The sequence below is a fragment of the Podarcis liolepis genome (assembly GCF_965112155.1).
Source record: "Podarcis liolepis genome assembly, chromosome: 3".
NCBI classification, from domain to species: Eukaryota; Metazoa; Chordata; class Lepidosauria; order Squamata; family Lacertidae; genus Podarcis; species Podarcis liolepis.
In genome coordinates, this window is record NC_139557.1 from 66030946 (window position 1) to 66038071 (window position 7126).

The 7126-nt window shown below is 41.3% G+C and overlaps 1 long non-coding RNA gene across 1 annotated transcript; it reads right to left on the minus strand.

Annotated features, from left to right (window-relative positions):
* Positions 1–748: 748 nt before the first annotated feature.
* LOC310703767 lies at positions 749–6410 on the minus strand. The gene is made up of 3 exons (XR_014524363.1): positions 6324–6410; positions 1731–1852; positions 749–1349 (listed from the first exon to the last, which is right to left on the minus strand). It is a non-coding gene; the product is annotated as an uncharacterized lncRNA (long non-coding RNA).
* Between the last annotated feature and the right edge of the window lie 716 nt (positions 6411–7126).

The following is a 7126-nucleotide window of genomic DNA, read 5'->3' on the forward strand; positions in this document are numbered from 1 at the left end:
CTGATGGCCCCACATTGGATGAGTGTTTTTGTCTCATAAACAGTCGTGGCCAATTCCATGTGCAACTGTTATTGCTACAGCTTCTCAGACATGCCCTGCACTTCCCAAACATTTAAATGCCCTCTTTGGCAAATTGCCTGGTAGTAATGCCTATTACTTTCATGAGAAGTGTATTGTTAATTAAAAGACTGCCTCCTGAAGCTATTAACGTTAAATAGATTTCTTCAGTGATTGGCATTCCAATATCCTCTTCTTTCCTATTATGAGTTCCATTAAACCCCAGAGGTTACTTAGTCAGTAGTATTGACAAAAGCACACTTTGAATAACCCTGGTGTGTTGCTAAATAACATTGGAATATTTGCATAGAACAGAAATCATGAAAGTAGGTGTAATAGCCTCAGTTTTTCATTAACTATATTGTAATAAAACAAGTACTACTGATACCTGAGATACGAGTTTCAGGACCCACTCTATTCTTGTGAATGCAATATGGTTTAACTGTTTTTAATTCTGAATTCAAAATTGTTGTAACCTACCCTAAACCTGTTAGTGAAGGGTACATAATAATGTTGTTGTTGTTGTTGTTAAGAAGAAGAAATCATGTTGCTGTTAACAATAGTCTACAACTTCCCATTGATGCTGAGGATGACACAGTAATTTATTACAAAAATAATAATAAATTATGGCATAATTGAGTGAACTACACAGTACTCCACTCTCTACAGTTGTTGTCAATAGAGGAAAATCCTGGCTCAGTGCGCCTGTTCCAGGAACGAGTGCCTCTCCCTGACACTTGCTTATCTGACCAGATACTATACTATCCCTTATGTAATCAGAAAGATGATGTATGGGATGGTGCTAATGGAATGGGGGTGTGGATTTAATTAATCAGCTTCAAAACAAGAGACTCTGAACCAAGATAATTCTTAGAGGCATGTCTCAGCACGGCGATTTTTCTTGGCATTGGAAAATTCCTTATTAGCTAGAAGAACTGGTGAGCAGATGAAATGCCTCTCAATCCACTTGGAAATCACAGAAAGCAGCACCTAGCCTACAGTGAAAAGATACAGCAAGCAGGCACGATGCAAACAACACACCAAAACCTCCAACCAACCCCCGACTTTGTTGACATGTTAAGCAGTCTTTGTTTGCATTGTTCCTTTTTATGTTTCTGTGTTCCACATTCATTTGGGCTTAAGCCAATCTCTGTCTGCCAAGTCGCAATGATTTCTGGAGAGCTTTCTCAGGAGTCCTTCAGGAACGTTTGGAGCACCAGCCCTCCCTTCTCTGAGCTGTATGAGACATTCCCTTTCTTGATGAAGTAAGTTGGCAACTCCTCAGCTTCCTCCTGTGGGTTACACAAGGAGACAGCTGTTATCTGAGCACAGAACAGAGTATAAAAATGCTGGCTCCACCACCCGTGTCTTTCCTTTTTTCAACATTCATGCTACTTGCCCCTCTAGAAGCTTCCCTGCACCCTTCAGCACTGTCAAAATGGCCAATCTATGAAGGAGAGCAACAATTTTCAGGGTCTGGTGCTGATGATGGCATGCCACTGTTGATTAATGGAGAAACCACATTTTAAATACATATATAGAGCATGTTGCAGGCACAGGACCTGTTCATGCAGAACGTACCTTGTGGGAACACTCAGTCAAGATGAATATGATACTGTGAATCCCTGTTTTAAGCAGAACTCAGCTTTGGATATGCGCTAAGGAAAATTTACACACGATTCCAAGCTAGACATGAATAGGTCTTTTCCCCATTTAGGTGGTCCTTTGCAATTTAGTCAGTAGAGGTCTACCCACTGATACATTAGCTTGATAGGGTTTTGAAAATTTCAGAAGACTGAAGAAGCAAAGGAGAAATCACAAATATAAATGGAGCAATGCACATACTGCACCACCATGGATCATACACAGCCTCAGTATCTGGAATGAGATTGATAGTAGTTCATAGACATATTCTCCCTTGTTTGTTGCTTTACATACATTATTAGGTTGAGATGAGTGGAAACTGCATTGAGATCCCCAACATGGTGTCCATGGGCACCAGTGTGCTGCCAGTACCTCCTATGGTGCCTGCAAAAGATCTCAATACATATCCCATCAATACATGAAAGACTGTTTAGTCTTCCTACCTGTTTACAGTAGCTTAGCCCCTCCTACACTGAACGCATATCTTGAACATGCCCCAATTTCATTGGATGCCTGGACTGGTCTGGACAACCATTCTCCTTTCTACTGTGAGCAGAGAATATGTGCAAAGAGCTTTTTTTCCTGTGAGTGAGCATGTTGGTGGCCGATTTGGATGCCTTTTCCACCATTGACTGGCAGGCTGATGGGAAGGAAGTCTGCACCATTTTGTGATCCTGTCTCTCTTTCTGCATTTAGAGTTATGCCATACCCTATGACAACCATTTTTTGACTGGACTCTGTGGCACTTTCCAAAAGTTCCAAATGTGCCCACTCACACAAAAAGGTTGACAACTGTTTTCCTGTACCTGTTTTCCATTTCATGGGTTAGTGTAAGAAGTTCCTATATTGTTTAGGGGGAAAGATTTTTTTTAAAATGCTTTATTGAAATAAAGAAAGAAAAATGAACAAAAATTCATCCAAAAAGTAAAAACAGTAATATATGTTACATCAGATCATGATGAATTCTTCTTATGTCCATAACACCTTAGGAAAAAAGATTTCAATGGTACCTTCCCACCCTCCTACTTCTTACTGCATGAGATCAGTGGCCCAAAAGAAGTTTCTGAGGCATCTGTTAAGATTTTCTGAAGCTTGACGAATCCGATTAGGCAGATTATACGCCATTAAAGGACAGGGCAATTTATCAAGGAAGCTTCTGGAAATGAAGTCTTGCCCAAAGGCCCAGCAATGCACAATATGATGTGCTTTTAGTACATGTGATACTGTATGATTGCAATCAGTTTCAGCTGGTCAGGAATATACCAGACAGCAAGATTGCCTAATGTTAAAACAGCCTCCCCTGTCTCATGACAGAACTTTTCAGAACACAGTGCAATTCAGCAACATTGTTGCTGAGTTTAGATGCTTCGGACTGGGCAAAAACATTTGAGGGATTTTGGGAAAAGTGAAAATATTTGCAATAAAGTAGTGTGTGTGTGTGTGTGTGTGTGTGAGAGAGAGAGAGAGAGAGAGAGAGAGAGAGAGAGAGAGAGAGAACCCTGATTTCACCTAATGGGAAATATAAGGTGAAGTAAAAGTTCATTGCTTAGATAAAACCTCTGATAAACTTTAAGGGAAAGCTAAAAAGAGTAAGTTATGTGAAAGATGTATGTACCAAATCCTTACATATGAGCATAAGAACTACTGGATCAGTCAAGCATTCAGTTCCCCACAGTGGCCAAACACTTCACGGTTCACCATGCATATTTCTCAGTACACAAACACAGAAAAAGGCAAACCAAATTATCAAAGGACTGGAGCAACTTATATATGAGGAAAGGTTCTATATGAGCTGTTTAGTTCAGGAGGAAAAATAAGTCAGGGGAGACAAGATACAAGTGTATAGCTGTATCATTTATATCATTTTAACACAACACTATACAAAAGTACATATGGAGTTTTCCCTTCCTGTCTCATAATACTAGAACTTGGGACCACCAGGACGGACAAGTAGTTTTTCATACAGTGCATCATTAATCTATGCAATTCACTTGCACAGAATGTAGTGGTGGTCACCAACTTGAATGGCTTTAAGAGTATTAGATTAATTCATGGAGGATAAGGCAATCAGTAGCTACCAGGCTCAGTTGCTATGTTGGAGGCAGGATGCCTCTGAATACCAATTACAGTGGTGCCTCGGGTTACATACGCTTCAGGTTACAGACTCCGCTAACCCAGAAATAGTGCTTCAGGTTAAGAACTTTGCTTCAGGATGAGAACAGAAATTGTGCTTTGGCGGCGCAGCAGCAGCAGGAGGCCCCATTAGCTAAAGTGGTGCTTCAGGTTAAGAACAGTTTCAGGTTAAGTACGGACCTCTGGAATGAATTAGATACTTAACCTGAGGTACCACTGTACTGGGAATCACAAGTGGGGAGTGCTGTTGCACTCTGGTCCTGCTTGTGAACTTCCCATAGGCATCTGGTTTGCCACTGTAATAACAGGGTGCAGAACTAGATAGGGTTTTGATCTGATCCAGTAGGACTCTTATGTTCTCATTATTCCACACAAGATGTGCAGATGGTGATTTGCTTAGTGCTTATCTTATGTGATTCCCGTTTCAAGTAGAGTGTCTCATCTCATTTATATCATTCCAGCTCAGAAAATCCATTTTCATATTTTGCAATGTTTTTAATGCTCCCAGGCAAGAAACTGAATGGACAACCAGTGAGATTGATTGAATGAATTCCAAGGTCACTGGATTTTGGTCCACAAGATAGAACACCAGTGGCTTTTGGCATCAGGACTGCAGCATGCTAATCTTCAGAATCCTAAAATTCATATCACCTTCCATTGTCAAGCAAGTGACCCTAATTAAGAATGACAAGTTTGTTCTTCCAATTTGTCCTCAAGTATATTTCATTCCCACTGTAAAACTAGCTCTTATCATTCTGAGTTTTATGATTATCCTGAACTTAATTGTTAAAATCAAATGCTGCTTCTTGTGGCAGGTTTGCACAAAACAGAAGTCATAGACAAATGAACAACATTGTTTATCATTCCAATAAGCAGGATGTGTTTATTAAATATGACAAGTGCAAATTTTCTTGCTTGAAAACAGAATCATGTACTCTGCTGCTAGAGGTTAGAAAGGACTGCAGCAAACAATAATGAAGAGAAATGAAAGTTTGTACCAAACATTCTGTTCCTATGTAAGCTAACAGGAAAGTTTCAGTTAACTTTATTGGGGCACTAATAGTTGCCTGGCAACATTTCCCTAAGTGTGTCATGTATCTGAACCTGAAAGTTTCAAGAGAAAGTTAGATGACACAAGCTGAGACGTGGTTTGTAGATATGACAGACCTTGCAAAAAGACATTTCTGGTCCTCACATATTATGTGGTGTATGAAACATCTGTGTGTGTTCCTGAGCAGTTTTTAAACTTTGTTTCATGGACAATTGTAAGGGTTTATGCGGTGAGAAGAATGATAAGAAAGACAGCTTGCCCTGAATTACTGATCTCCACCCTGCAATGCACTGAGTCCAGGAAATAACATAGTTATTATTTATTAGGGTTATATAAAGCCTCCAGATTTGGAGGCAATATGCCACTGAACACTAGTTGCTACAGCTGGCAAGGACTAACATTTCGTTTATACTGCATGACCTGTTGCACTATGGAATTGTGGCTTTTTGATTTATATACTGCCATGTCAAATTTACTTTCATTCACACCAGTGGGTTTAGTGTGACACAACAGCAGGTGCCATTATACATGTCATAACTATAACGTGCAGGAATGCTTTGGTCCTCCATGTTTCCCCTTGCAGGAAAGAGCTGTATACCAGAATACTGCTGCAAATTTTGTCACATGGCATGTTCCATTAAAGCGGGGTGGTGGTAGGGTGTTAATGGGGTTGCAAACAGATCTTTTTTTTCTGCAAGCAATTAACACAGAAAGGAGCATCAAATTTCTGCTAGATTTCCAGAAGCGACTTTTACATTGTATGAAAGCTCACATAAAATGTAAACATTATCAGGTAAGGAAACGTCCGGAAAATGGAATAAAGTGCTGTCTAAATGCAGGTACAACACAATTAACATTTGAAAGTAAATTCATCACTTGGAAAATAGCTTTACTATGGGTGTGATTGACCAAAGTAGTTCCATTAGTGCAAGAACTTCTGGCTGAGGAAAGGAACTTCCCCTCCCTCTCCTCTCCCCATGCCTAAATAAATTTGCCTAAGTAAATTTAAAATGACTTGTTAGTTTACATTGTGTAATGCTTTTTAATGTGATTCACACTGTGATTTAATTAAAGCAGTAGTTATGAACATTTTATTATTAAAAGGTGACAGTTGCTCACAATAGCTCCATTGACAGCTACTACCCCGAAAACCTGGTGGATCATGAAAGCATGCTGTGTACTTTTGAGAACCATCTCCTAACACTCTCCTCTCCAGTATTCCAAAACGGTGGTGGCTTCCAAGGGGTTGCTGGGATGTATAGTTTGAATTCTCCAGCACCTCTGCTACTGAAGAGAACTCACTGGGGCACTCCATCTGGTTCATTTCTGCTGAGCAACAAAGTAAACTCTATACTCGACTAAGAGGAAGAAGAGGTATGAGCTGGAGTGGGACCGAGTTTAGATGCTTAATGTTGGAAGGGTGCTTACCTTTACTTACCCGCTAATGACATGCTGCTATCCTGATCAGTCAGGTTACATTTTGTTTCCTTAGTATTTATTTACATAGTACATTAATGCTCCCGTTTCCTTCCATCGTGGAACTCAAGATGGCAGACTTCTCAGGTAGTCTTTCATCCAAGCACTGCCCAGACCAGACCTGCTTATCTTCAACAAGATAGTTGCATCATATTCCTCCTGGCACATTTTATAGTCACCCTGAAATCAGTAACCTCCCAGCTCACTTCAGTCAATGCAATATTTTATACAATTGTACAGGACAGATCTTATTGTGACCTATGTCTGATGAAGGCCCGCATTCCTGAGCACACCTGCAGACTGAGCATATATGCATGCTTCCTGAAAAGAACACCCCGCCGACTTCATTCCGCAGGAAGTGTCACAGGATAGTGGCCATCCTGTGGCATCCAAGCGGCCGCGACACATTAATGTGGCCGGGGGGCAGACAGCTTTAAGAGTTGCGTGGTGCAGAAGAGGGAATCCGCTACAGCTTCTCCTGAAGCGGCGCGCCAATCTCCCCCTTCCATGCAGCCATTAAAGGCGCAAGGGCTCTTTTTCGTTTCGCCACCCTAAGCCCGAGAAGTCTCCCTACTATCTTTAGCGAGACCCTCCCCTCTGTGGAAGAAGACGCCCTGTTGAATTCGGCGGGGCTTAGTCCCATGTCTGCGGGCGTTAGGCCAGCCTAACCAAAACAGGGCAGCAGCGTGAGGGCCAGAGAGCGCCAGCCTCCTTTGCGCCTTACAGCGTCGGGCTGAGAGGCAGGGAGGAGCTGGAGCAGAGGAG